The sequence below is a fragment of the Pseudophryne corroboree genome (genome assembly GCF_028390025.1).
Source record: "Pseudophryne corroboree isolate aPseCor3 chromosome 7 unlocalized genomic scaffold, aPseCor3.hap2 SUPER_7_unloc_1, whole genome shotgun sequence".
Lineage (NCBI taxonomy): Eukaryota > Metazoa > Chordata > Amphibia > Anura > Myobatrachidae > Pseudophryne > Pseudophryne corroboree.
This window is the reverse complement of record NW_026967608.1, coordinates 1,029,850-1,056,432: the sequence shown is the minus strand read 5'-3', so window position 1 is coordinate 1,056,432 and position 26,583 is coordinate 1,029,850. Positions and strand designations below refer to the sequence as shown.

Genomic DNA, 26,583 nt, shown 5'->3' with positions numbered 1-26,583 from the left:
TTTCCACTTCTTTTTTTTTGAGCCTCTCCCTTCTATACCCATGTGCACTATCCTGACTTCTACTCCTGTCTGCTTACTTTGTGCCTTCCAACGCACAATGCGAACTACAGGTAGTGCTGCAGGGCCCACACCCTTTTACTTGCCTTACAGAGCAGCTCTGGAGCTGTTACAGTGCCAAGCTGCTGCAAGAAATCAGCTTGAATGCTTCAGGGGCTGGGGCATTGCCAACATGAGCCCCACACCGAAGGAGGGTGGGGGTGTTTAATGCGAACTAAGGGTCATCCAAGCACCGCAAAAGGCCGCCATGCCCTGCATACCCCTTTTCTCTTTTCATATGCAGATGAGGGTTCCAGCCAACTTTGGCCCACTGCTTGGATGACATCACTGTATGCAAATCCGTCTTCTGCAGACCTTCCCCCAGGAATGCTTGTACTAGTTGTTGCATTTGGTTTGTTGTTTGGGGGTGCTTCAGTATTAGGCAGCCTTCTGCCCTCCCATGTTCATTTGAAAATATGTGTTCTCCCTGCAGTTGTTGTCCCCAGATGAGAGTTCCCTTGTGCTGCCTCTGTTGAATCTCCTTTACTTGACAGAGATGTGCCTGAGCAGCGGCCCTCCCCAGCCTTATCCCAATCATACTTATTTTGCATAGGAGATACCATGGTCATGAAGATTGTTCTCCCAGGGTGAGGTTCATTCATTGCATTCTGGGTATGCTGACCCCTGTGATTTCCCCAAATGTGGGAAACTCGACTGCATTATTTGTGGTAGTGGGGGACTGTGTTTGTGTTTTCCTCTGGTCAGCTCTGGTAAAAGTCAGATTTCTTTGTCTCAGATCTTCCTCTAGCCTTGTTCTTCTTTCGAGAGTTCCCTTGTGCTGCCTCAGTTGGATCTCCTTCCCTTGACAGGGGGGTGCCCGAGCAGCGACCCTCCCCAGCTCTAGCCCAACTCCTACTTACCTGCCAGGTGAGATACTATGATCATGAAGGTGCTTCTCCCACGGCAAGGCTCACCCATTGCACTCCGGGTGTGCTGCCCCTGTGATTTCCCCAAATGTGGGAAACTTGACTGCATAATTTGTATTTCCACTGGTCGGCTTTCATATAATTCAGATCTCTTTGTCTCAGGTCTCTCTCCAGCCTAGTTTGCTGTCTGTTTCCACTTCTTTTTTTTTTTGAGCCCCTCCCTTCTATACCCTTGTGCACTATCCTGACTTCTCCTCCTGTCTGCTTACTTTGGGCCTTCCAATGCACAATGCAAATTACAGGCAGTGCTGCAGGGCCCACACCCTTTTACTTGCCTTACAGAGCAGCTCTGGAGCTGTTACAGTGCCAAGCTGCTGCAAGAAATCAGCTTGAATGCTTCAGGGGCTGGGGCATTGCCAATATGAGCCCCACACCGAAGGAGGGTGGGGGTGTTTAATGCGAACTAAGGGTCATCCAAGCGCCGCAAAAGGCCGCCATGCCCTGCATACCCCTATTCTCTTTTCATATGCAGATGAGGGTTCCAGCCAACTTTGGCCCAGTGCTTGGATGACATCACTGTATGCAAATCCGTCTTCTGCAGACCTTCCCCCAGGAATGCTTGTACTAGTTGTTGCATTTGGTTTGTTGTTTGGGGGTGCTTCAGTATTAGGCAGCCTTCTGCCCTCCCATGTTCATTTGAAAATAAGTGTTCTCCCTGCAGTTGTTGTCCCCAGATGAGAGTTCCCTTGTGCTGCCTCAGTTGAATCTCCTTTACTTGACAGAGATATGCCTGAGCAGCGGCCCTCCCCAGCCCTATCCCAAATCATACTTATTTTGCATAGGAGATACCATGGTCATGAAGATTGTTCTCCCAGGGTGAGGTTCATTCATTGCATTCTGGGTATGCTGACCCCTGTGATTTCCCCAAATGTTGGAAACTTGACTGCATTATTTGTGGTAGTGGGGGACTGTGTTTGTGCTTTCCTCTGGTCAGCTCTGGTAAAAGTCAGATTTCTTTGTCTCAGATCTTCCTCTAGCCTTGTTCTTCTTTCGAGAGTTCCCTTGTGCTGCCTCAGTTGGATCTCCTTCACTTGACAGGGGGGTGCCCGAGCAGTGACCCTCCCCAGCTCTAGCCCAACTCCTACTTACCTGCCAGGTGAGATACTATGATCAGGAAGGTACTTCTCCCAGGGCAAGGCTCACCCATTGCACTCTGGGTGTGCTGCTCCTGCGATTTCCCCTAATGTGGGACACTTAACTGCATAATTTGTGTTTCCACTGGTCGGCTTTCATATAATTCAGATCTCTTTGTCTCAGGTCTCTCTCCAGCCTAGTTTGCTGTCTGTTTCCACTTCTTTTTTTTTGAGCCTCTCCCTTCTATACCCATGTGCACTATCCTGACTTCTACTCCTGTCTGCTTACTTTGTGCCTTCCAACGCACAATGCGAACTACAGGTAGTGCTGCAGGGCCCACACCCTTTTACTTGCCTTACAGAGCAGCTCTGGAGCTGTTACAGTGCCAAGCTGCTGCAAGAAATCAGCTTGAATGCTTCAGGGGCTGGGGCATTGCCAACATGAGCCCCACACCGAAGGAGGGTGGGGGTGTTTAATGCGAACTAAGGGTCATCCAAGCACCGCAAAAGGCCGCCATGCCCTGCATACCCCTTTTCTCTTTTCATATGCAGATGAGGGTTCCACCCAACTTTGGCCCACTGCTTGGATGACATCACTGTATGCAAATCCGTCTTCTGCAGACCTTCCCCCAGGAATGCTTGTACTAGTTGTTGCATTTGGTTTGTTGTTTGGAGGTGCTTCAGTATTAGGCACCCTTCTGCTCTCCCATGTTCATTTGAAAATAAGTGTTCTCCCTGCAGTTGTTGTCCCCAGATGAGAGTTCCCTTGTGCTGCCTCAGTTGAATCTCCTTTACTTGACAGAGATATGCCTGAGCAGCGGCCCTCCCCAGCCCTATCCCAAATCATACTTATTTTGCATAGGAGATACCATGGTCATGAAGATTGTTCTCCCAGGGTGAGGTTCATTCATTGCATTCTGGGTATGCTGACCCCTGTGATTTCCCCAAATGTGGGAAACTTGACTGCATTATTTGTGGTAGTGGGGGACTGTGTTTGTGCTTTCCTCTGGTCAGCTCTGGTAAAAGTCAGATTTCTTTGTCTCAGATCTTCCTCTAGCCTTGTTCTTCTTTCGAGAGTTCCCTTGTGCTGCCTCAGTTGGATCTCCTTCACTTGACAGGGGGGTGCCCGAGCAGTGACCCTCCCCAGCTCTAGCCCAACTCCTACTTACCTGCCAGGTGAGATACTATGATCAGGAAGGTACTTCTCCTAGGGCAAGGCTCACCCATTTCACTCTGGGTGTGCTGCTCCTGCAATTTCCCCTAATGTGGGACACTTAACTGCATAATTTGTGTTTCCACTGGTCGGCTTTCATATAATTCAGATCTCTTTGTCTCAGGTCTATCTCCAGCCTAGTTTGCGGTCTGTTTCCACTTCTTTTTTTTTGAGCCCCTCCCTTCTATACCCTTGTGCACTATCCTGACTTCTCCTCCTGTCTGCTTACTTTGTGCCTTCCAACGCACAATGCGAACTACAGGTAGTGCTGCAGGGCCCACACCCTTTTACTTGCCTTACAGAGCAGCTCTGGAGCTGTTACAGTGCCAAGCTGCTGCAAGAAATCAGCTTGAATGCTTCAGGGGCTGGGGCATTGCCAACATGAGCCCCACACCGAAGGAGGGTGGGGGTGTTTAATGCGAACTAAGGGTCATCCAAGCACCGCAAAAGGCCGCCATGCCCTGCATACCCCTTTTCTCTTTTCATATGCAGATGAGGGTTCCAGCCAACTTTGGCCCACTGCTTGGATGACATCACTGTATGCAAATCCGTCTTCTGCAGACCTTCCCCCAGGAATGCTTGTACTAGTTGTTGCATTTGGTTTGTTGTTTGGGGGTGCTTCAGTATTAGGCAGCCTTCTGCCCTCCCATGTTCATTTGAAAATATGTGTTCTCCATGCAGTTGTTGTCCCCAGATGAGAGTTCCCTTGTGCTGCCTCTGTTGAATCTCCTTTACTTGACAGAGATGTGCCTGAGCAGCGGCCCTCCCCAGCCCTATCCCAATCATACTTATTTTGCATAGGAGATACCATGGTCATGAAGATTGTTCTCCCAGGGTGAGGTTCATTCATTGCATTCTGGGTATGCTGACCCCTGTGATTTCCCCAAATGTGGGAAACTCGACTGCATTATTTGTGGTAGTGGGGGACTGTGTTTGTGTTTTCCTCTGGTCAGCTCTGGTAAAAGTCAGATTTCTTTGTCTCAGATCTTCCTCTAGCCTTGTTCTTCTTTCGAGAGTTCCCTTGTGCTGCCTCAGTTGGATCTCCTTCACTTGACACGGGGGTGCTTGAGCAGCGACCCTCCCCAGCTCTAGCCCAACTCCTACTTACCTGCCAGGTGAGATACTATGATCATGAAGGTGCTTCTCCCAGGGCAAGGCTCACCCATTGCACTCTGGGTGTGCTGCTCCTGCGGTTTCCCCAAATGTTGGACACTTGACTGCATAATTTGTGTTTCCCCTGGTCGGCTCTCGTATAATTCAGATCTCTTTGTCTCAGGTCTCTCTCCAGCCTAGTTTGCTGTCTGTTTCCACTTCTCTTTTCTTGAGTTGCTCCCTTCTATGCCCTTGCGCACTATCCTGACTTCTCCCGTCTGCTTACTTTGTGCCTTCCAACGCACAATGCAAACTACAGGTAGTGCTGCAGGGCCCACACCCTTTAACTTGCCTTACAGAGCAGCTCTGGAGCTGTTACAGTGCCCAGCTGCTGCAAGAAATCAGCTTGAATGTTTCAGGGGCTGGGGCATAGCCCCACACCGAAGGAGGGTGGAGGTGTTTAATGCGAACTAGGGGTCATCCAAGCGCCGCAAAAGGCCGCCATGCCCTGCATACCCCTATTCTCTTTTCATATGCAGATGAGGGTTCCAGCCAACTTTGGCCCACTGCTTGGATGACATCACTGTATGCAAATCCGTCTTCTGCAGACCTTCCCCCAGGAATGCTTGTACTAGTTGTTGCATTTGGTTTGTTGTTTGGGGGTGCTTCAGTATTAGGCAGCCTTCTGCTCTCCCAGGGTTCATTTGAAAATAAGTGTTCTCCCTGCAGTTGTTGTCCCCAGATGAGAGTTCCCTTGTGCTGCCTCAGTTGAATCTCCTTTACTTGACAGAGATATGCCTGAGCAGCGGCCCTCCCCAGCCCTATCCCAAATCATACTTATTTTGCATAGGAGATACCATGGTCATGAAGATTGTTCTCCCAGGGTGAGGTTCATTCATTGCATTCTGGGTATGCTGACCCCTGTGATTTCCCCAAATGTGGGAAACTCGACTGCATTATTTGTGGTAGTGGGGGACTGTGTTTGTGCTTTCCTCTGGTCAGCTCTGGTAAAAGTCAGATTTCTTTGTCTCAGATCTTCCTCTAGCCTTGTTCTTCTTTCGAGAGTTCCCTTGTGCTGCCTCAGTTGGATCTCCTTCACTTGACAGGGGGGTGCCCGAGCAGCGACCCTCCCCAGCTCTAGCCCAACTCCTACTTACCTGCCAGGTGAGATACTATGATCAGGAAGGTACTTCTCCCAGGGCAAGGCTCACCCATTGCACTCTGGGTGTGCTGCTCCTGCGATTTCCCCAAATGTGGGACACTTAACCGCATACTTTGTGTTTCCACTGGTCGGCTTTCATATAATTCAGATCTCTTTGTCTCAGGTCTCTCTCCAGCCTAGTTTGCTGTCTGTTTCCACTTCTTTTTTTTTGAGCCCCTCCCTTCTATACCCTTGTGCACTATCCTGACTTCTCCTCCTGTCTGCTTACTTTGTGCCTTCCAACGCACAATGCGAACTACAGGTAGTGCTGCAGGGCCCACACCCTTTTACTTGCCTTACAGAGCAGCTCTGGAGCTGTTACAGTGCCAAGCTGCTGCAAGAAATCAGCTTGAATGCTTCAGGGGCTGGGGCATTGCCAATATGAGCCCCACACCGAAGGAGGGTGGGGGTGTTTAATGCGAACTAAGGGTCATCCAAGCGCCGCAAAAGGCCGCCATGCCCTGCATACCCCTATTCTCTTTTCATATGCAGATGAGGGTTTCAGCCAACTTTGGCCCACTGCTTGGATGACATCACTGTATGCAAATCCGTCTTCTGCAGACCTTCCCCCAGGAATGCTTGTACTAGTTGTTGCATTTGGTTTGTTGTTTGGGGGTGCTTCAGTATTAGGCACCCTTCTGCTCTCCCATGTTCATTTGAAAATAAGTGTTCTCCCTGCAGTTGTTGTCCCCAGATGAGAGTTCCCTTGTGCTGCCTCAGTTGAATCTCCTTTACTTGACAGAGATATGCCTGAGCAGCGGCCCTCCCCAGCCCTATCCCAAATCATACTTATTTTGCATAGGAGATACCATGGTCATGAAGATTGTTCTCCCAGGGTGAGGTTCATTCATTGCATTCTGGGTATGCTGACCCCTGTGATTTCCCCAAATGTGGGAAACTTGACTGCATTGTTTGTGGTAGTGGGGGACTACCTGGTCAGCTCTGGTAAAAGTCAGATTTCTTTGTCTCAGATCTTCCTCTAGCCTTGTTCTTCTTTCGAGAGTTCCCTTGTGCTGCCTCAGTTGGATCTCCTTCACTTGACAGGGGGGTGCCCGAGCAGTGACCCTCCCCAGCTCTAGCCCAACTCCTACTTACCTGCCAGGTGAGATACTATGATCAGGAAGGTACTTCTCCCAGGGCAAGGCTCACCCATTGCACTCTGGGTGTGCTGCTCCTGCGATTTCCCCTAATGTGGGACACTTAACTGCATAATTTGTGTTTCCACTGGTCGGCTTTCATATAATTCAGATCTCTTTGTCTCAGGTCTCTCTCCAGCCTAGTTTGCTGTCTGTTTCCACTTCTTTTTTTTTGAGCCTCTCCCTTCTATACCCATGTGCACTATCCTGACTTCTACTCCTGTCTGCTTACTTTGTGCCTTCCAATGCACAATGCGAACTACAGGTAGTGCTGCAGGGCCCACACCCTTTTACTTGCCTTACAGAGCAGCTCTGGAGCTGTTACAGTGCCAAGCTGCTGCAAGAAATCAGCTTGAATGCTTCAGGGGCTGGGGCATTGCCAACATGAGCCCCACACCGAAGGAGGGTGGGGGTGTTTAATGCGAACTAAGGGTCATCCAAGCACCGCAAAAGTCCGCCATGCCCTGCATACCCCTTTTCTCTTTTCATATGCTGATGAGGGTTCCACCCAACTTTGGCCCACTGCTTGGATGACATCACTGTATGCAAATCCGTCTTCTGCAGACCTTCCCCCAGGAATGCTTGTACTAGTTGTTGCATTTGGTTTGTTGTTTGGAGGTGCTTCAGTATTAGGCACCCTTCTGCTCTCCCATGTTCATTTGAAAATAAGTGTTCTCCCTGCAGTTGTTGTCCCCAGATGAGAGTTCCCTTGTGCTGCCTCAGTTGAATCTCCTTTACTTGACAGAGATATGCCTGAGCAGCGGCCCTCCCCAGCCCTATCCCAAATCATACTTATTTTGCATAGGAGATACCATGGTCATGAAGATTGTTCTCCCAGGGTGAGGTTCATTCATTGCATTCTGGGTATGCTGACCCCTGTGATTTCCCCAAATGTGGGAAACTTGACTGCATTATTTGTGGTAGTGGGGGACTGTGTTTGTGCTTTCCTCTGGTCAGCTCTGGTAAAAGTCAGATTTCTTTGTCTCAGATCTTCCTCTAGCCTTGTTCTTCTTTCGAGAGTTCCCTTGTGCTGCCTCAGTTGGATCTCCTTCACTTGACAGGGGGGTGCCCGAGCAGTGACCCTCCCCAGCTCTAGCCCAACTCCTACTTACCTGCCAGGTGAGATACTATGATCAGGAAGGTACTTCTCCTAGGGCAAGGCTCACCCATTGCACTCTGGGTGTGCTGCTCCTGCAATTTCCCCTAATGTGGGACACTTAACTGCATAATTTGTGTTTCCACTGGTCGGCTTTCATATAATTCAGATCTCTTTGTCTCAGGTCTCTCTCCAGCCTAGTTTGCTGTCTGTTTCCACTTCTTTTTTTTTTGAGCCCCTCCCTTCTATACCCTTGTGCACTATCCTGACTTCTCCTCCTGTCTGCTTACTTTGTGCCTTCCAACGCACAATGCGAACTACAGGAAGTGCTGCAGGGCCCACACCCTTTTACTTGCCTTACAGAGCAGCTCTGGAGCTGTTACAGTGCCAAGCTGCTGCAAGAAATCAGCTTGAATGCTTCAGGGGCTGGGGCATTGCCAACATGAGCCCCACACCGAAGGAGGGTGGGGGTGTTTAATGCGAACTAAGGGTCATCCAAGCACCGCAAAAGGCCGCCATGCCCTGCATACCCCTTTTCTCTTTTCATATGCAGATGAGGGTTCCAGCCAACTTTGGCCCACTGCTTGGATGACATCACTGTATGCAAATCCGTCTTCTGCAGACCTTCCCCCAGGAATGCTTGTACTAGTTGTTGCATTTGGTTTGTTGTTTGGGGGTGCTTCAGTATTAGGCAGCCTTCTGCCCTCCCATGTTCATTTGAAAATATGTGTTCTCCCTGCAGTTGTTGTCCCCAGATGAGAGTTCCCTTGTGCTGCCTCTGTTGAATCTCCTTTACTTGACAGAGATGTGCCTGAGCAGCGGCCCTCCCCAGCCCTATCCCAATCATACTTATTTTTCATAGGAGATACCATGGTCATGAAGATTGTTCTCCCAGGGTGAGGTTCATTCATTGCATTCTGGGTATGCTGACCCCTGTGATTTCCCCAAATGTGGGAAACTCGACTGCATTATTTGTGGTAGTGGGGGACTGTGTTTGTGTTTTCCTCTGGTCAGCTCTGGTAAAAGTCAGATTTCTTTGTCTCAGATCTTCCTCTAGCCTTGTTCTTCTTTCGAGAGTTCCCTTGTGCTGCCTCAGTTGGATCTCCTTCACTTGACAGGGGGGTGCTTGAGCAGCGACCCTCCCCAGCTCTAGCCCAACTCCTACTTACCTGCCAGGTGAGATACTATGATCATGAAGGTGCTTCTCCCAGGGCAAGGCTCACCCATTGCACTCTGGGTGTGCTGCTCCTGCGATTTCCCCAAATGTGGGACACTTGACTGCATATTTTGTGTTTCCCCTGGTCGGCTCTCGTATAATTCAGATCTCTTTGTCTCAGGTCTCTCTCCAGCCTAGTTTGCTGTCTGTTTCCACTTCTCTTTTCTTGAGCTGCTCCCTTCTATGCCCTTGCGCACTATCCTGACTTCTCCCGTCTGCTTACTTTGTGCCTTCCAACGCACAATGCGAACTACAGGTAGTGCTGCAGGGCCCACACCCTTTTACTTGCCTTACAGAGCAGCTCTGGAGCTGTTACAGTTTCCAGTTGCTGCAAGAAATCAGCTTGAATGCTTAAGGGGCTGGGGCATAGCCAACATGAGCCCCACACCGAAGGAGGGTGGAGGTGTTTAATGCGAACTAGGGGTCATCCAAGCACCGCAAAAGGCCGCCATGCCCTGCACACCCCTTTTCTCTTTTCATATGCAGACGAGGGTTGAAGCCAACTTTGACCCACTGCTTGGATGACATCACCATATGCAAATCCATCTGCTGCAGGCCTTCCCCCAGGAATGCTTGCACTAGTTGTTGCATTTGGTTTGTTGTTTGAAGGTGCTTCAGTATTGGGCAGCCTTCTGCCCTCCCATGTTCATCTGAAAATATGTGTTCTCCCTGCAGTTGTTGTCCCCAGATGAGAGTTCCCTTGTGCTGCCTCAGTTGAATCTCCTTTACTTGACAGAGATATGCCTGAGCAGCGGCCCTCCCCAGCCCTATCCCAAATCATACTTATTTTGCATAGGAGATACCATGGTCAATAATGCAGTTGAGTTTCCCACATTTGGGGAAATCATATGGGTCAGCATACCCAGAATGCAATGAATGATCCTCACCCTGGGAGATCAATCTTCATGACCATGGTATCTCCTATGAAAAATAAGTATGATTTGGGATAGGGCTGGGGAGGGCTGCTGCTCAGGCACATCTCTGTCAAGTAAAGGAGATTCAACTGAGGCAGCACAAGGGAACTCTCATCTGGGGACAACAACTGCAGGGAGAACACATATTTTCAGATGAACATGGGAGGGCAGAAGGCTGCCTAATACTGAAGCACCCCAAACAACAAACCAAATGCAACAACTAGTACAAGCATTCCTGGGGGAAGGTCTGCAGAAGACGGATTTGCATACAGTGATGTCATCCAAGCAGTGGGCCAAAGTTGGCTGGAACCCTCATCTGCATATGAAAAGAGAAAAGGGTTATGCAGGGCATGGCGGCCTTTTGCGGCGCTTGGATGACCCCTAGTTCGCATTAAACACCCCCACCCTCCTTCGGTGTAGGGCTCATGTTGGCCACGCCCCAGCCCCTGAAGCATTTAAGCTGATTTCTTGCAGCAGCTGGGCACTGTAACAGCTCCAGAGCTGCTCTTTAAGGCAAGTAAAAGGGTGTGGGCCCTGCAGCACTACCTGTAGTTCGCATTGTGCGTTGGAAGGCACAAAGTAAGCAGACGGGAGAAGTCAGGATAATGCGCAAGGGCATAGAAGGGAACGGCTCAAGAAAAGAGAAGTGGAAACAGACAGCAAACTAGGCTGGAGAGAGACCTGATACAAAGAGATCTGAATTATACGAGAGCCGACCAGAGGAAACACAAATTATGCAGTCAAGTGTCCCACATTTTGGGAAATCACAGGAGCAGCACACCCAGAGTGCAATGGGTGAGCCTTGCCCTGGGAGAAGCACCTTCCTGATCATAGTATCTCACCTGGCAGGTAAGTAGGAGTTGGTCTAGAGCTGGGGAGGGTCGCTGCTCGGGCACCCCCCTGTCAAGTGAAGGAGATCCAACTGAGGCAGCACAAGGGAACTCTCGAAAGAAGAACAAGGCTAGAGGAAGATCTAAGACAAAGAAATCTGACTTTTACCAGAGCTGACCAGAGGAAAGCACAAACACAGTCCTCCACTACCACAAATAATGCAGTCGACTTTCCCACATTTGGGGAAATTATAGGGGTCAGCATACCCAGAATGCAATGAATGAACCTCACCCTGGGAGATCAATCTTCATGACCATGGTATCTCCTATGCAAAATAAGTATGATTTGGGATAGGGCTGGGGAGGGCCGCTGCTCAGGCACATCTCTGTCAAGTAAAGGAGATTCAACTGAGGCAGCACAAGGGAACTCTCATCTGGGGACAACAACTCCAGGGAGAACACATATTTTCAGATGAACATGGGAGGGCAGAAGGCTGCCTAATACTGAAGCACCCCCAAACAACAAACCAAATGCAACAACTAGTGCAAGCATTCCTGGGGAAAGGCCTGCAGCAGATGGATTTGCATATGGTGATGTCATCCAAGCAGTGAGTCAAAGTTGGCTTCAACCCTCGTCTGCATATGAAAAGAGAAAAGGGGCGTGCAGGGCATGGCGGCCTTTTGCGGCGCTTGGATGACCCCTAGTTCACATTAAACACCTCCACCCTCCTTCGGTGTGGGGCTCATGTTGGCTATGCCCCAGCCCCTGAAGCATTCAAGCTGATTTCTTGCAGCAGCTGGGCACTGTAACAGCTCCAGAGCTGCTCTGTAAGGCAAGTAAAAGGGTGTGGGCCCTGCAGCACTACCTGTAGTTCGCATTGTGCGTTGGAAGGCACAAATTAAGCAGACGGGAGAAGTCAGGATAGTGCGCAAGGGCATAGAAGGGAGCGGCTCAAGAAAAGAGAAGTGGAAACAGACAGCAAACTAGGCTGGAGAGAGACCTGAGACAAAGAGATCTGAATTATACGAGAGCCGACCAGGGGAAACACAAATTATGCAGTCAAGTTTCTCACATTTGGGGAAGTCACAGGAGCAGCACACCCAGAGTGCAATGGGTGAGCCTTGCCCTGGGAGAAGCACCTTCATGATCATAGTATCTCACCTGGCAGGTAAGTAGGAGTTGGGCTAGAGCTGGGGAGGGTCGCTGCTCGGGCACCCCCCTGTCAAGTGTAGGAGATCCAACTGAGGCAGCACAAGGAAACTCTCGAAAGAAGAACAAGGCTAGAGGAAGATCTGAGACAAATAAATCTGACTTTTACCAGAGCTGACCAGAGGAAAGAACAAACACAGTCCCCAACTACCACAAATAATGCAGTCGAGTTTCCCACATTTGGGGAAATCATACGGGTCAGCATACCCAGAATGCAATGAATGAACCTCACCCTGGGAGAACAATCTTCATGACCATGGTATCTCCTATGCAAAATAAGTATGATTTGGGATAGGGCTGGGGAGGGCCGCTGCTCAGGCACATCTCTGACAAGTAAAGGAGATTCAACTGAGGCAGCACAAGGGAACTCTCATCTGGGGACAACAACTCCAGGGAGAACACATATTTTCAGATGAACATGGGAGGGCAGAAGGTTGCCTAATACTGAAGCACCCCCAAACAACAAACCAAATGCAACAACTTGTGCAAGCATTCCTGGGGGAAGGCCTGCAGCAGATGGATTTGCATATGGTGATGTCATCCAAGTAGTGGGTCAAAGTTGGCCTCAACCCTCGTCTGCATATGAAAAGAGAAAAGGGGCGTGCAGGGCATGGCAGCCTTTTGCGGCACTTGGATGACCCCTAGTTCGCATTAAACACCTCCACCCTCCTTCGGTGTGTGGGGCTCATGTTGGCTATGCCCCAGCCCCTGAAGCATTCAAGCTGATTTCTTGCAGAAGCTGGGCACTGTAACAGCTCCAGAGTTACTCTGTAAGGCAAGTAAAAGGGCGTGGGCCCTGCAGCACTACCTGTAGTTTGCATTGTGCATTGGAAGGCACAAAGTAAGCAGACGGGAGAAGTCAGGATAGTGCGCAAGGGCATAGATGGGAGCGGCTCAAGAAAAGAGAAGTGGAAACAGACAGCAAACTAGGCTGGAGAGAGACCTGAGACAAAGAGATCTGAATTATACGAGAGCCGACCAAGGGAAACACAAATTATGCAGTCAAGTTTCCCACATTTGGGGAAATCACATGAGCAGCACACCCAGAGTGCAATGGGTGAGCCTTGCCCTGGGAGAAGCACCTTCATGATCATAGTATCTCACCTGGCAGGTAAGTAGGAGTTGGGCTAGAGCTGGGGAGGGTCGCTGCTCGGGCACCCCCCTGTCAAGTGAAGAAGATCCAACTGAGGCAGCACAAGAGAACTCTCTAAAGAAGAACAAGGCTAGAGGAAGATCTGAGACAAAGAAATCTGTCTTTTACCAGAGCTGACCAGAGGAAAGCACAAACACAGTCCCCCACTACCACAAATAATGCAGTCGAGTTTCCCACATTTGGGGAAATCACAGGGGTCAGCATACCCAGAATGCAATGTATGAACCTCACCCTGGGAGAACAATCTTCATGACCATGGTATCTCCTATGCAAAATAAGAATGATTTGGGATAGGGCTGGGGAGGGCCGCTGCTCAGGCACATCTCTGTCAAGTAAAGGAGATTCAACTGAGGCAGCACAAGGGAACTCTCATCTGGGGACAACAACTCCAGGGAGAACACATATTTTCAGATGAACATGGGAGGGCAGAAGGCTGCCTAATACTGAAGCACCCCCAAACAACAAAACAAATGCAACAACTAGTACAAGCATTCCTGGGGGAAGGCCTGCAGCAGATGGATTTGCATATGGTGATGTCATCCAAGCAGTGGGTCAAAGTTGGCTTCAACCCTCGTCTGCATATGAAAAGAGAAAAGGGGCGTGCAGGGCATGGCGGCCTTTTGCGGCGCTTGGATGACCCCTAGTTCGCATTAAACACCTCCACCCTCCTTCGGTGTGGGGCTCATGCTGGCTATGCCCCAGCCCCTGAAGCATTCAAGCTGATTACTTGCAGCAGCTGGGCACTGTAATAGCTCCAGAGCTGCTCTGTAAGGCAAGTAAAAGGGTGTGGGCCCTGCAGCACTACCTGTAGTTCGCATTGTGCGTTGGAAGGCACAAAGTAAGCAGACGGGAGAAGTCAAGATAGTGCGCAAGGGCATAGAAGGGAGCGGCTCAAGAAAAGAGAAGTGGAAACAGACAGCAAACTAGGCTGGAGAGAGACCTGAGACAAAGAGATCTGAATTATACGAGAGCCAACCAGGGGAAACACAAATTATGCAGTCAACTTTCCCACATTTGGGGAAATCGCAGGAGCAGCACACCCAGAGTGCAATGGATGAGCCTTGCCCTGGGAGAAGCACCTTCATGATCATGAGCATACCGCTGTGTTTCATCAACCATCACAGCGCTCTCCCCCTGTTTTCTTTCATTACTCACGTGAGTTACATATGAACTTTAACTGCAGTAAATAAGAGGCGTTGGTTACAACTGTTGCTGTTCATCCACAAGAAGGAATTTAATGTATCAATTACAATTGGAAAGTAACGATTAAATTACAACAGCTGTATCCAGGAGGTTTTTTTGGACACTTTAATAGACATTCCGTTGTCATCAAGGGCAATATGAAATAGATACTGATTACATTTAGATATGGATAGTGGTGCCTATATATGTTGACTCCATTGTATTTTATTGAATGTGGGTTTCTTCTGTCTATATATATTTTTTAAAAATAAAGAGCTTGTATATTTTATTTTTTGCGCTCCCTTGATAACAAGTGTGATTATCTTTAAAATTTGGTTTATTATTGGTAGAACAGTACTACCTATGGGAGCAGCATTTTATAATATATGGTGAAAATTAATAGATGTATAAAGATTAAATAAGCAACAAATTGGTGAAATAGATACGTTTTGATAGGAGCGCTGGGTTCTATATATATATATTGACATATACCACAACAACCACCTAGGTGGAAGGTGCACTCACGCCCAGAAATTAGTCTCTGAAGTCACTTGTAAATTCAGTATATTTTTTATTCGGGTTCACTGTTGATGCCGTATTTCATCGACGTTTCGGTCCTTATGTGGACCTTTATCAAGATTGGCACTTAAATCACCTATACAATCAGAAACAGTTACAATTAATATGTATAAGAACCCAGATTTACTCAACACCAACACCACCAGTGCCTCCCAGGCCCTGAAGACTGTCACAAAAACCAGAAAACGTATTAAAAAGCTGTTTTTTTATATATGTAAAAAAGATACTTGGAAGTAATCCACGTGTGATGAAAGAGACACCTCCACCGTTAGGACTATCTGTTTAGATAGGCAAGTGATTACCTGGACGACATGCCAGATCACTCAGATGCGTGGAATGGCCTTTAGAGTTGGCAACATGCCTGAGCACATAATGAAGTTAAAAGGCTATAACGTAGGAAGGTTGCAAGGCGTAGTCACCTATTAGATAAATAACAGAGTAACTACACCATAAGAAAATACACTAACAACGTCATTTAGGAAAAGATCATACCTAGTTACATGTAGAAATAGCTCATGGCAGCTTGTGGGCTCTGTGCATATGTAAGACACTCAGTCTATAAGGAGGCACAACAGGGAAAAAAATAATCACCAACCGTAATCATGTGTCAGAAGGGAGCTGCAGGAGAACCATACTCACTGCTCAAGTGTCCAGAGCCAAATGGAAGCTGCATAAAGTTCAGCCTCAGCTGAGCACTATTTAAGGATCAACCACAGGAAGTGCCAATTAGGAAGATTAAGTCTCTCATTAACTTATCACCTCTCAGATAACTCACTCAGACCAACTGGGTAAAACGTTACAGGGTTCACAGGACATGCGGTGGCTATCGCTAACGCACGGCTACTTAAATGAGTGGATTTTAACGATTTAGAAGGGCAACTGCCGGAGACGCGTCTTTTGCGTTCCACCGACCGGAACTCCATGCGTTCCACTCCGCGGAAGTGGCGCTGGCCGGAAGTCTCTGCGTTCCACTCGCGGAGAGAACCGTAATGAGGCTTATCCACTGGCTAATGTTTAAAGGAGGTGTACAACCTAGAGGGGGGCGTTCACAGAAAATGAACACTCCCCCGGGTGGAATCTTCAATGTACAGGTCCACTCATAGCTTACAGGGACTCGGAGGTATACCGAAGGTCACCTCACGTATAATCCTGGATTAACCTATGTGTAGCCTGTCAGTCACCACAGAAAAAGAGTGCAAATGTAAATAATAATCCATAATGTGAAATGTCAAAAATGTCAAAAAAGACAGATAGGAGGGCACCAAATCAAATGACCACAACTCACCCTATGCATACAAACTAACGTATATCTGATCAACAAAGGCATATTGAATACTGATATGAGTATAATATCTTTATAGTAATACATTGATATAATGTAGTAAAAGATTTTAAATAATAAAAGGGAATAATGGGTGGTGTGGTCATTGAAATTGGTGAGCCCTCGTGACTAGTATAGGACCTGGGAAGGCTCCGGGAATCAACAGAAAAATATATATAAAAAACATAAGCAAGGACGTGTAAATAACTGTCCTTACTTTCTTAATCTCTATACATAAAAAGAACATACATAAATGAAAAAAATATAGAGCATAGAACATATAAAACACAAATCGAGACCCAGCCTGTATATGCTGATTGCATCACAGTGCCCTATGTCCCTGAAACGTACAAGGTGTGTTCCAAGATATCCAATCAACGATGGCAAAATGAAATTCTAAAGAAAGATATTAAGGGGGTTGGCCTCATTGAGGCCCCTTGGTGACACTGTATTGAGTTTGTGTATCCAAAAGCTTTCCTTCTGTTTAAGTAACAAGGTGCGATCGCCTCCACTAACAGGTGGCGGCACCCAGTCAATCAGCTGACACTTCAGGGCAGATACTTGATGTCTAACTGACAAAAAGTGCCGTGCTACCGGTTTGTCAGAAAAGCCCACATTGAGGGCAGTGTGTATGGATGACCGATGGTTTGCCATCCTGTCGCGAAAGGGACGCGCAGTTAATCCGACATAACATAACCCACATGGGCACTTTAGAAGGTAGACGACATGATCCAGTCGACAGTGGAGATGATATCTGATGAAGATTTTTTTCCCTGTGTGTGGGTGATACAAAAAAGGACCAGTGATCATAGATCTGCACGTTGTGCACCCCCGTGCAGATCTATGATCACTGGTCCTTTTTTGTATCACCCACACACAGGGAAAAAAATCTTCATCAGATATCATCTCCACTGTCGACTGGATCATGTCGTCTACCTTCTAAAGTGCCCATGTGGGTTATGTTATGTCGGATTAACTGCGCGTCCCTTTCGCGACAGGATGGCAAACCATCGGTCATCCATACACACTGCCCTCAATGTGGGCTTTTCTGACAAACCGGTAGCACGGCACTTTTTGTCAGTTAGACATCAAGTATCTGCCCTGAAGTGTCAGCTGATTGACTGGGTGCCGCCACCTGTTAGTGGAGGCGATCGCACCTTGTTACTTAAACAGAAGGAAAGCTTTTGGATACACAAACTCAATACAGTGTCACCAAGGGGCCTCAATGAGGCCAACCCCCTTAATATCTTTCTTTAGAATTTCATTTTGCCATCGTTGATTGGATATCTTGGAACACACCTTGTACGTTTCAGGGACATAGGGCACTGTGATGCAATCAGCATATACAGGCTGGGTCTCGATTTGTGTTTTATATGTTCTATGCTCTATATTTTTTTCATTTATGTATGTTCTTTTTATGTATAGAGATTAAGAAAGTAAGGACAGTTATTTACACGTCCTTGCTTATGTTTTTTATATATATTTTTCTGTTGATTCCCGGAGCCTTCCCAGGTCCTATACTAGTCACGAGGGCTCACCAATTTCAATGACCACACCACCCATTATTCCCTTTTATTATTTAAAATCTTTTACTACATTATATCAATGTATTACTATAAAGATATTATACTCATATCAGTATTCAATATGCCTTTGTTGATCAGATATACGTTAGTTTGTATGCATAGGGTGAGTTGTGGTCATTTGATTTGGTGCCCTCCTATCTGTCTTTTTTGACATTTTTGACATTTCACATTATGGATTATTATTTACATTTGCACTCTTTTTCTGTGGTGACTGACAGGCTACACATAGGTTAATCCAGGATTATACGTGAGGTGACCTTCGGTATACCTCCGAGTCCCTGTAAGCTATGAGTGGACCTGTACATTGAAGATTCCACCCGGGGGAGTGTTCATTTTCTGTGAACGCCCCCCTCTAGGTTGTACACCTCCTTTAAACATTAGCCAGTGGATAAGCCTCATTACGGTTCTCTCCGCGAGTGGAACGCAGAGACTTCCGGCCAGCGCCTCTTCCGCGGAGTGGAACGCATGGAGTTCCGGTCGGTGGAACGCAAAAGACGCGTCTCCGGCAGTTGCCCTTCTAAATCGTTAAAATCCACTCATTTAAGTAGCCGTGCGTTAGCGATAGCCACCGCATGTCCTGTGAACCCTGTAACGTTTTACCCAGTTGGTCTGAGTGAGTTATCTGAGAGGTGATAAGTTAATGAGAGACTTAATCTTCCTAATTGGCACTTCCTGTGGTTGATCCTTAAATAGTGCTCAGCTGAGGCTGAACTTTATGCAGCTTCCATTTGGCTCTGGACACTTGAGCAGTGAGTATGGTTCTCCTGCAGCTCCCTTCTGACACATGATTACGGTTGGTGATTATTTTTTTCCCTGTTGTGCCTCCTTATAGACTGAGTGTCTTACATATGCACAGAGCCCACAAGCTGCCATGAGCTATTTCTACATGTAACTAGGTATGATCTTTTCCTAAATGACGTTGTTAGTGTATTTTCTTATGGTGTAGTTACTCTGTTATTTATCTAATAGGTGACTACGCCTTGCAACCTTCCTACGTTATAGCCTTTTAACTTCATTATGTGCTCAGGCATGTTGCCAACTCTAAAGGCCATTCCACGCATCTGAGTGATCTGGCATGTCGTCCAGGTAATCACTTGCCTATCTAAACAGATAGTCCTAACGGTGGAGGTGTCTCTTTCATCACACGTGGATTACTTCCAAGTATCTTTTTTACATATATAAAAAAACAGCTTTTTAATACGTTTTCTGGTTTTTGTGACAGTCTTCAGGGCCTGGGAGGCACTGGTGGTGTTGGTGTTGAGTAAATCTGGGTTCTTATACATATTAATTGTAACTGTTTCTGATTGTATAGGTGATTTAAGTGCCAATCTTGATAAAGGTCCACATAAGGACCGAAACGTCGATGAAATACGGCATCAACAGTGAACCCGAATAAAAAATATACTGAATTTACAAGTGACTTCAGAGACTAATTTCTGGGCGTGAGTGCACCTTCCACCTAGGTGGTTGTTGTGGTATATTGGTGGCCTCTCAGGTCATTAGGAGCACCCGCCGTCGTTATTACTTTTGATGAGAGTGCAGGACCTTCCAAGACTATATTGACATATATATATTGACATTTGGTTATATATATGTATAGACTTTATAAATTCTTGACAGAGATGTGCCTGAGCAGCGGCCCTCCCCAGCCCTATCCCAAATCATACTTATTTTGCATAGGAGATACCATGGTCATGAAGATTGTTCTCCCAGGGTGAGGTTCATTCATTGCATTCTGGGTATGCTGATCCCTGTGATTTCCCCAAATGTGGGAAACTCGACTGCATTATTTGTGGTAGTGGGGGACTGTGTTTGTGCTTTCCTCTGGTCAGCTCTGGTAAAAGTCAGATTTCTTTGTCTCAGATCTTCCTCTAGCCTTGTTCTTCTTTCGAGAGTTCCCTTGTGCTGCCTCAGTTGGATCTCCTTCACTTGACAGGGGGGTGCCCGTGCAGCGACCCTCCCCAGCTCTAGCCCAACTCCTACCTACCTGCCAGGTGAGATACTATGATCATGAAGGTGCTTCTCCCAGGGCAAGGCTCACCCATTGCACTCTGGGTGTGCTGCTCCTGTGATTTCCCCAAATGTGGGAAACTTGACTGCATAATTTGTGTTTCCCCTGGTCGGCTCTCGTATAATTCAGATCTCTTTGTCTCAGGTCTCTCTCCAGCCTAGTTTGCTGTCTGTTTCCACTTCTCTTTTCTTGAGCCGCTCCCTTCTATGCCCTTGCGCACTATCCTGACTTCTCCCGTCTGCTTACTTTGTGCCTTCCAACGCACAATGCAAACTACAGGTAGTGCTGCAGGGCCCACGCCCTTTTACTTGCCTTACAGAGCAGCTCTGGAGCTGTTACAGTGCCCAACTGCTGCAAGAAATCAGCTTGAATGCTTCAGGGGCTGGGGCATAGCCAACATGAGCCCCACATCGAAGGAGGGTGGAGGTGTTTAATGCGAACTAGGGGTCATCCAAGCGCCGCAAAAGGCCGCCATGCCCTGCACGCCCCTTTTCTCTTTTCATATGCAGACGAGGGTTGAAGCCAACTTTGACCCACTGCTTGGATGACATCACCATATGCAAATCCATCTGCTGCAGGCCTTCCCCCAGGAATGCTTGCACTAGTTGTTGCATTTGGTTTGTTGTTTGGGGGTGCTTCAGTATTAGGCAGCCTTCTGCCCTACCATGTTCATCTGAAAATATGTGTTCTCCCTGCAGTTGTTGTCCCCAGATGAGAGTTCCCTTGTGCTGCCTCAGTTGAATCTCCTTTACTTGACAGAGATGTGCCTCAGCAGCGGCCCTCCCCAGCCCTATCCCAAATCATACTTATTTTGCATAGGAGATACCATGGTCATGAAGATTGTTCTCCCAGGGTGAGGTTAATTCATTGCATTCTGGGTATGCTGACTCCTATGATTTCCCCAAATGTGGGAAACTCGACTGCATTATTTGTGGTAGTGGGGGACTGTGTTTGTTCTTTCCTCTGGTCAGCTCTGGTAAAAGTCAGATTTATTTGTCTCAGATCTTCCTCTAGCCTTGTTCTTCTTTCGAGAGTTTCCTTGTGCTGCCTCGGTTTTATCTCCTTCACTTGACAGGGGGGTGCCCGAGCAGCGACCCTCCCCAGCTCTATCCCAAATCTTACTTACCTGCCAGGTGAGATACTATGATCATGAAGGTGCTTCTCCCAGGGCAAGGCTCACCCATTGCGCTCTGGGTGTGCTGCTCCTGCGATTTCCCCAAATGTGGGAAACTTGACTGCATAATTTGTGTTTCCCCTGGTCGGCTCTCGTATAATTCAGATCTCTTTGTCTCAGGTCTCTCTCCAGCCTAGTTTGCTGTCTGTTTCCACTTCTCTTTTCTTGAGCCACTCCCTTCTGTGCCCTTGCGCACTATCCTGACTTCTCCCGTCTGCTTAATTTGTGCCTTCCAACGCACAATGCGAACTACAGGTAGTGCTGCAGGGCCCACACCCTTTTACTTGCCTTACAGATCAGCTCTGGAGCTGTTACAGTGCCCAGCTGCTGCAAGAAATCAGCTTGAATGCTTCAGGGGCTGGGGCATAGCCAACATGAGCCCCACACCGAAGGAGGGTGGAGGTGTTTAATGCGAACTAGGGGTCTTCCAAGCGCCGCAAAAGGCTGCCATGCCCTGCACGCCCCTTTTCTCTTTTCATATGCAGACGAGGGTTGAAGCCATCATTGACCCACTGCTTGGATGACATCACCATATGCAAATCCATCTGCTGCAGGCCTTCCCCCAGGAATGCTTGCACAAGTTGTTGCATTTGGTTTGTTGTTTGGGGGTGCTTCAGTATTAGGCAACCTTCTGCCCTCCCATGTTCATCTGAAAATATGTGTTCTCCCTGGAGTTGTTGTCCCCAGCTGAGAGTTCCCTTGTGCTGCCTCAGTTGAATCTCCTTTACTTGACAGAGATGTGCCTGAGCAGCGGCCCTCCCCAGCCCTATCCCAAATCATACTTATTTTGCATAGGAGATACCATGGTCATGAAGATTGTTCTCCCAGGGTGAGGTTCAGTCATTGCATTCTGGGTATGCTGACCCCTGTGATTTCCCCAAATGTGGGAAACTTGACTGCATTATTTGTGGTAGTGGGGGACTGTGTTTGTGCTTTCCTCTGGTCAGCTCTGGTAAAAGTCAGATTTCTTTGTCTCAGATCTTCCTCTAGCCTTGTTCTTCTTTCGAGAGTTCCCTTGTGCTGCCTCAGTTGGATCTCCTTCACTTGACAGGGGGGTGCCCGAGCAGCGACCCTCCCCAGCTCTAGCCCAACTCCTACTTACCTGCCAGGTGAGATACTATGATCATGAAGGTGCTTCTCCCAGGGCAAGGCTCACCCATTGCACTCTGGGTGTGCTGCTCCTGCGGTTTCCCCAAATGTTGGACACTTGACTGCATAATTTGTGTTTCCCCTGGTCGGCTCTCGTATAATTCAGATCTCTTTGTCTCAGGTCTCTCTCCAGCCTAGTTTGCTGTCTGTTTCCACTTCACTTTTCTTGAGCCACTCCCTTCTATGCCCTTGCGCACTATCCTGACTTCTCCCGTCTGCTTAATTTGTGCCTTCCAACGCACAATGCGAACTACAGGTAGTGCTGCAGGGCCCACACCCTTTTACTTGCCTTACAGATCAGCTCTGGAGCTGTTACAGTGCCCAGCCGCTGCAAGAAATCAGCTTGAATGCTTCAGGGGCTGGGGCATAGCCAACATGAGCCCCACACCGAAGGAGGGTGGAGGTGTTTAATGCGAACTAGGGGTCTTCCAAGCGCCGCAAAAGGCTGCCATGCCCTGCACGCCCCTTTTCTCTTTTCATATGCAGACGAGGGTTGAAGCCAACTTTGACCCACTGCTTTGATGACATCACCATATGCAAATCCATCTGCTGCAGGCCTTCCCCCAGGAATGCTTGCCTAGTTGTTGCATTTGGTTTGTTGTTTGGGGGTGCTTCAGTATTAGGCAGCCTTCTGCCCTCCCATGTTCATCTGAAAATATGTGTTCTCCCTGCAGTTGTTGTCCCCAGATGAGAGTTCCCTTGTGCTGCCTCAGTTGAATCTCCTTTACTTGACAGATATGTGCCTGAGCAGCGGCCCTCCCCAGCCCTATCCCAAATCATACTTATTTTGCATAGGAGATACCATGGTCATGAAGATTGTTCTCCCAGGGTGAGGTTCATTCATTGCATTCTGGGTATGCTGACCCCTGTGATTTCCCCAAATGTGGGAAACTCGACTGCATTATTTGTGGTAGTGGGGGACTGTGTTTGTGCTTTCCTCTGGTCAGCTCTGGTAAAAGTCAGATTTCTTTGTCTCAGATCTACCTCTAGCCTTGTTCTTCTTTCGAGAGTTCCCTTGTGCTGCCTCAGTTGGATCTCCTTCACTTGACAGGGGGGTGCCCGAGCAGCGACCCTCCCCAGCTCTAGCCCAACTCCTACTTACCTGCCAGGTGAGATACTATTAAGTTGATTTTTGAAAGAAAACAATACTGTCAATATACTATTAAAACAAATTAAAATGGTAAAAGTTATTGTACTTTAAGTAAAAATAAAAGAGCTAAAATATCAATCCCAGTTTTGGATTACTTTAATTAACAAAAAAAATGCATATAGCAGAGGATAGTTTCAATCTGCCTACCTCTGGGTTATGGGCCCAGCATGCTTCCATTGCAGTACTCTGCTGCACATGTAAGTGCAAGAGATCCTGAAGCACTCACTCATCATGGGAAAGTACCAATGTGTTTCTTTGTTGGTTGATCTAAGAAACATCTTACAAAAACTCTCCAGATTATTGACTTTCTAAAGTTTTTCTAGGAAACGTTCTAGATGAATGCTTATTAGCCTTTGTCAGTATGCACTTTTGCAAAGTGTCTCTGTTGCGCAATCAGTTAGTGTGTTCGGTTACTAACCAAAAGGTTGATGGTTCAATCCCACCCAGGGATGTAATTGACCTTGTGATCAGGTTTTGGTGATCTTTAAGTAGACAAGTCAAAATTTCAATCCCCCTCTTATGATGTAGGGTACCTGGCCTTCTCTGATGTAACCAGAGTTCGTTTTGATTAAGTGATTTTATAAAAAACAGCTAGGAAGCACAATTTAGCAGTGGGTTGCAGAGAAAAAAAAATATGCTGGCAGAAAAATCCAATTGAGTGATTGAACAGCTCTTCATTTTCTGGCTTTATTTTAATGCTAACAAATGTGTTCTCTGAAAAGTGTCCACAAAGCCAAGTCTCTGATGAACACCTTTGTAGGGATGGTTTTTCACCTATTACTAAATTAAACTTGCTTCATTGGAAAGGCAGCAAGATGCATCCTCATTTCAATGTCTACTGAAATAATACGAGTTGACACCAGGAAACATTAACGCCAATGCATCCTTGCTGCTTTCTCATGTGGAAGTCTGTTTAATGTGAAAACAAGGTGATATCTAAGTGGCACACAGGTAAGGAATTAAGAAAATCTTTATTTAATGGTGAAGATGTTTCTCACAAAATTGTTGCCCCAATGCATCATTGAAATTCAAGCTGGAAAGATGATTTTAATATATCACTTGTACATTTTGTATTGCTCTTCTGGTGACAATGTAGTTTGTTTTTGTCAATTACCATTTTAATAATAGGGTAAAGAAAATTAAGTGGATTTTTGAAAGAAAACAATACTGTCAATATACTATTAAAACAAATTAAGATGGTAAAAGTTATTGTACTTTAAGTAAAAATAAAAGAGCTAAAATATCAATCCCAGTTTTGGATTACTTTAATAAAAAAAAAATGCATATAGCAGAGGATAGTTTCAATCTGCCTACCTCTGGGTTATGGGCCCAGCATGCTTCCATTGCAGTACTCTGCTGCACATGTAAGTGCAAGAGATCCTGAAGCACTCACTCATCATGGGAAAGTACCAATGTGTTTCTTCGTTGGTTGTTGGAAGAAACATCTTACAAAAACTCTCCAGATTATTGACTTTTTAAAGTTTTTCTAGGAAACGTTTTAGATGAATGCTTATTAGCCTTTGTCAGGATGGACTTTTGCAAAGTGTCTCTGTGGCGCAATCAGTTAGTGTGCACGGCAATTAGCTAAAAGGTTGGTGGTTCAATCCCACCCAGGGACGTAATTGACCTTGTTATCAGATTTTGGTGATCTTTAAGTAGACAAGTCAAAATTTCAAACCCTCTGTTATGGTGTAGGGTACCTGGCCTTCTCTGATGTAATCAGAGTTAGATTTGATTCAGTGATTTTATAAAAACAGCTAGGAAGCACAATTTAGCAGTGGGTTGCAGAGAAAAAGAAATATGCTGGCAAAAAAAATCAAATTGAGTGATTAAACAGCTCTTAATTTTCTGGCTTTATTTTTATGCTAACAAATTTGTTCTCTGAAAAGTGTCCACAAAGCCAAGTCTCTGATTAACACCTTTGTAAGGATGGTTTTTCACCTATTACTAAATTAAACTTGCTTCATTGGAAAGGCAGCAAGATGCATCCTCATTTCAATGTCTACTGAAATAATACAGGTTGACACCAGGAAACATTAACGCCACTGCATCCTTGCTGCTTTCTCATGTGGAAGTCTGTTTAATGTGAAAACAAGGTGATATCTAATTAGCACACAGGTAAGGAATTAAGAAAATCTTTATTTAAGGGTGAAAATGTTTCTCACAAAATCGTTGCCCCAATGCATCATTGAAATTCAAGCTGGAAAGATGATTTTAATATATCACTTGTACATTTTGTATTGCTCTTCTGGTGACAATGTAGTTTGTTTTTGTCAATTACCATTTTAATAATAGGGTAAAGAAAATTAAGTGGATTTTTGAAAGAAAACAATACTGTCAATATACTATTAAAACAAATTAAGATGGTAAAAGTTATTGTACTTTAAGTAAAAATAAAAGAGCTAAAATATCAATCCCAGTTTTGGATTACTTTAATTAAAAAAAATGCATATAGCAGAGGATAGTTTCAAAATGCCTACCTCTGGGTTATAAGCCCAGCATGCTTCCATTGCAGTACTCTGCTGCACATGTAAGTGCAAGAGATCCTGAAGCACTCACTCATCATGGGAAAGTACCAATGTGTTTCTTCGTTGGTTGATCTAAGAAACATCTTACAAAAACTCTCCAGATTATTGACTTTTTAAAGTTTTTCTAGGAAACGTTCTAGATGAATGCTTATTAGCCTTTGTCAGTATGCATTTTTGCAAAGTGTCTCTGTGGTGCAATCGGTTAGTGTGTATGGCTATTAACCAAAAGGTTGGTGGTTCAATCCCATCCAGGGATGTAATTGACCTTGTTATCAGATTTTGGTGATCTTTAAGTAGACAAGTAAAAATTTCAAACCCCCTGTTATGGTGTAGGGTACCTGGCCTTCTCTGATGTAATCAGAGTTAGATTTGATTCAGTGATTTTATAAAAACAGCTAGGAAGCACAATTTAGCAGTGGGTTGCAGAGAAAAAGAAATATGCTGGCAAAAAAAATCCAATTGAGTGATTAAACAGCTCTTCATTTTCTGGCTTTATTTTTATGCTAACAAATTTGTTCTCTGAAAAGTGTCCATAAAGCCAAGTCCTGATTAACACCTTTGTAGGGATGGTTTTTCACCTATTACTAAATTAAACTTGCTTCATTGGAAAGGCAGCAAGATGCATCCTCATTTCAATGTCTACTGAAATAATACAGGTTGACACCAGGAAACATTAACACCACTGTATCCTTGCTGCTTTCTCATGTGGAAGTCTGTTTAATGTGAAAACAAGGTGATATCTAATTA

At 46.4% G+C, this 26,583-nt stretch overlaps 2 long non-coding RNA genes, 30 other non-coding genes and 1 pseudogene across 32 annotated transcripts; 24 read left to right on the top strand and 9 right to left on the bottom strand.

The window, feature by feature from the left end:
• Positions 1-632: 632 nt before the first annotated feature.
• Positions 633-796, top strand: LOC134985640 (U1 spliceosomal RNA). The gene has a single exon (XR_010191813.1). It is a non-coding gene; the product is annotated as a U1 spliceosomal RNA (small nuclear RNA).
• A 152-nt stretch (positions 797-948) lies between these two features.
• LOC134985812 (U1 spliceosomal RNA) lies at positions 949-1,111 on the top strand. The gene has a single exon (XR_010191963.1). It is a non-coding gene; the product is annotated as a U1 spliceosomal RNA (small nuclear RNA).
• A 676-nt stretch (positions 1,112-1,787) lies between these two features.
• LOC134985678 (U1 spliceosomal RNA) lies at positions 1,788-1,951 on the top strand. The gene has a single exon (XR_010191848.1). It is a non-coding gene; the product is annotated as a U1 spliceosomal RNA (small nuclear RNA).
• Positions 1,952-2,103: 152 nt separating this feature from the next.
• LOC134985783 (U1 spliceosomal RNA) lies at positions 2,104-2,266 on the top strand. Its single transcript, XR_010191938.1, has one exon. It is a non-coding gene; the product is annotated as a U1 spliceosomal RNA (small nuclear RNA).
• Positions 2,267-2,940: 674 nt separating this feature from the next.
• LOC134985645 (U1 spliceosomal RNA) lies at positions 2,941-3,104 on the top strand. Its single transcript, XR_010191817.1, has one exon. It is a non-coding gene; the product is annotated as a U1 spliceosomal RNA (small nuclear RNA).
• Positions 3,105-3,256: 152 nt separating this feature from the next.
• Positions 3,257-3,419, top strand: LOC134985818 (U1 spliceosomal RNA). Its single transcript, XR_010191967.1, has one exon. It is a non-coding gene; the product is annotated as a U1 spliceosomal RNA (small nuclear RNA).
• Positions 3,420-4,092: 673 nt separating this feature from the next.
• On the top strand, positions 4,093-4,256 carry LOC134985639 (U1 spliceosomal RNA). Its single transcript, XR_010191812.1, has one exon. It is a non-coding gene; the product is annotated as a U1 spliceosomal RNA (small nuclear RNA).
• A 152-nt stretch (positions 4,257-4,408) lies between these two features.
• On the top strand, positions 4,409-4,571 carry LOC134985807 (U1 spliceosomal RNA). The gene has a single exon (XR_010191959.1). It is a non-coding gene; the product is annotated as a U1 spliceosomal RNA (small nuclear RNA).
• A 662-nt stretch (positions 4,572-5,233) lies between these two features.
• On the top strand, positions 5,234-5,397 carry LOC134985854 (U1 spliceosomal RNA). The gene has a single exon (XR_010191997.1). It is a non-coding gene; the product is annotated as a U1 spliceosomal RNA (small nuclear RNA).
• A 152-nt stretch (positions 5,398-5,549) lies between these two features.
• Positions 5,550-5,712, top strand: LOC134985826 (U1 spliceosomal RNA). The gene has a single exon (XR_010191974.1). It is a non-coding gene; the product is annotated as a U1 spliceosomal RNA (small nuclear RNA).
• A 674-nt stretch (positions 5,713-6,386) lies between these two features.
• Positions 6,387-6,547, top strand: LOC134985726 (U1 spliceosomal RNA). The gene has a single exon (XR_010191891.1). It is a non-coding gene; the product is annotated as a U1 spliceosomal RNA (small nuclear RNA).
• A 141-nt stretch (positions 6,548-6,688) lies between these two features.
• Positions 6,689-6,851, top strand: LOC134985782 (U1 spliceosomal RNA). Its single transcript, XR_010191937.1, has one exon. It is a non-coding gene; the product is annotated as a U1 spliceosomal RNA (small nuclear RNA).
• Positions 6,852-7,525: 674 nt separating this feature from the next.
• On the top strand, positions 7,526-7,689 carry LOC134985644 (U1 spliceosomal RNA). Its single transcript, XR_010191816.1, has one exon. It is a non-coding gene; the product is annotated as a U1 spliceosomal RNA (small nuclear RNA).
• Positions 7,690-7,841: 152 nt separating this feature from the next.
• Positions 7,842-8,004, top strand: LOC134985779 (U1 spliceosomal RNA). Its single transcript, XR_010191936.1, has one exon. It is a non-coding gene; the product is annotated as a U1 spliceosomal RNA (small nuclear RNA).
• A 674-nt stretch (positions 8,005-8,678) lies between these two features.
• LOC134985683 (U1 spliceosomal RNA) lies at positions 8,679-8,842 on the top strand. The gene has a single exon (XR_010191853.1). It is a non-coding gene; the product is annotated as a U1 spliceosomal RNA (small nuclear RNA).
• Positions 8,843-8,994: 152 nt separating this feature from the next.
• Positions 8,995-9,157, top strand: LOC134985765 (U1 spliceosomal RNA). Its single transcript, XR_010191923.1, has one exon. It is a non-coding gene; the product is annotated as a U1 spliceosomal RNA (small nuclear RNA).
• Positions 9,158-9,856: 699 nt separating this feature from the next.
• On the bottom strand, positions 9,857-9,987 carry LOC134985842 (U1 spliceosomal RNA; annotated as a pseudogene).
• Positions 9,988-10,657: 670 nt separating this feature from the next.
• LOC134985774 (U1 spliceosomal RNA) lies at positions 10,658-10,820 on the bottom strand. The gene has a single exon (XR_010191932.1). It is a non-coding gene; the product is annotated as a U1 spliceosomal RNA (small nuclear RNA).
• Positions 10,821-10,972: 152 nt separating this feature from the next.
• Positions 10,973-11,136, bottom strand: LOC134985696 (U1 spliceosomal RNA). The gene has a single exon (XR_010191865.1). It is a non-coding gene; the product is annotated as a U1 spliceosomal RNA (small nuclear RNA).
• Positions 11,137-11,807: 671 nt separating this feature from the next.
• Positions 11,808-11,970, bottom strand: LOC134985811 (U1 spliceosomal RNA). Its single transcript, XR_010191962.1, has one exon. It is a non-coding gene; the product is annotated as a U1 spliceosomal RNA (small nuclear RNA).
• Positions 11,971-12,122: 152 nt separating this feature from the next.
• On the bottom strand, positions 12,123-12,286 carry LOC134985703 (U1 spliceosomal RNA). The gene has a single exon (XR_010191871.1). It is a non-coding gene; the product is annotated as a U1 spliceosomal RNA (small nuclear RNA).
• A 673-nt stretch (positions 12,287-12,959) lies between these two features.
• Positions 12,960-13,122, bottom strand: LOC134985794 (U1 spliceosomal RNA). The gene has a single exon (XR_010191947.1). It is a non-coding gene; the product is annotated as a U1 spliceosomal RNA (small nuclear RNA).
• Positions 13,123-13,274: 152 nt separating this feature from the next.
• Positions 13,275-13,438, bottom strand: LOC134985656 (U1 spliceosomal RNA). The gene has a single exon (XR_010191827.1). It is a non-coding gene; the product is annotated as a U1 spliceosomal RNA (small nuclear RNA).
• Positions 13,439-14,109: 671 nt separating this feature from the next.
• On the bottom strand, positions 14,110-14,265 carry LOC134985837 (U1 spliceosomal RNA). Its single transcript, XR_010191983.1, has one exon. It is a non-coding gene; the product is annotated as a U1 spliceosomal RNA (small nuclear RNA).
• Positions 14,266-15,290: 1,025 nt separating this feature from the next.
• LOC134985633 (uncharacterized) lies at positions 15,291-15,579 on the bottom strand. The gene is made up of 3 exons (XR_010191807.1): positions 15,557-15,579; positions 15,410-15,473; positions 15,291-15,336 (listed from the first exon to the last, which is right to left on the bottom strand). It is a non-coding gene; the product is annotated as an uncharacterized LOC134985633 (long non-coding RNA).
• Positions 15,580-18,550: 2,971 nt separating this feature from the next.
• Positions 18,551-18,839, top strand: LOC134985634 (uncharacterized). Its single transcript, XR_010191808.1, has 3 exons — positions 18,551-18,573; positions 18,657-18,720; positions 18,794-18,839. It is a non-coding gene; the product is annotated as an uncharacterized LOC134985634 (long non-coding RNA).
• Positions 18,840-19,487: 648 nt separating this feature from the next.
• Positions 19,488-19,651, top strand: LOC134985865 (U1 spliceosomal RNA). The gene has a single exon (XR_010192007.1). It is a non-coding gene; the product is annotated as a U1 spliceosomal RNA (small nuclear RNA).
• Positions 19,652-19,803: 152 nt separating this feature from the next.
• On the top strand, positions 19,804-19,966 carry LOC134985771 (U1 spliceosomal RNA). Its single transcript, XR_010191929.1, has one exon. It is a non-coding gene; the product is annotated as a U1 spliceosomal RNA (small nuclear RNA).
• Positions 19,967-20,637: 671 nt separating this feature from the next.
• Positions 20,638-20,801, top strand: LOC134985674 (U1 spliceosomal RNA). The gene has a single exon (XR_010191845.1). It is a non-coding gene; the product is annotated as a U1 spliceosomal RNA (small nuclear RNA).
• Positions 20,802-20,953: 152 nt separating this feature from the next.
• Positions 20,954-21,116, top strand: LOC134985737 (U1 spliceosomal RNA). Its single transcript, XR_010191898.1, has one exon. It is a non-coding gene; the product is annotated as a U1 spliceosomal RNA (small nuclear RNA).
• A 671-nt stretch (positions 21,117-21,787) lies between these two features.
• On the top strand, positions 21,788-21,951 carry LOC134985652 (U1 spliceosomal RNA). The gene has a single exon (XR_010191824.1). It is a non-coding gene; the product is annotated as a U1 spliceosomal RNA (small nuclear RNA).
• Positions 21,952-22,103: 152 nt separating this feature from the next.
• Positions 22,104-22,266, top strand: LOC134985806 (U1 spliceosomal RNA). Its single transcript, XR_010191958.1, has one exon. It is a non-coding gene; the product is annotated as a U1 spliceosomal RNA (small nuclear RNA).
• Positions 22,267-22,936: 670 nt separating this feature from the next.
• On the top strand, positions 22,937-23,100 carry LOC134985853 (U1 spliceosomal RNA). Its single transcript, XR_010191996.1, has one exon. It is a non-coding gene; the product is annotated as a U1 spliceosomal RNA (small nuclear RNA).
• The last annotated feature ends 3,483 nt before the right edge of the window (positions 23,101-26,583 follow it).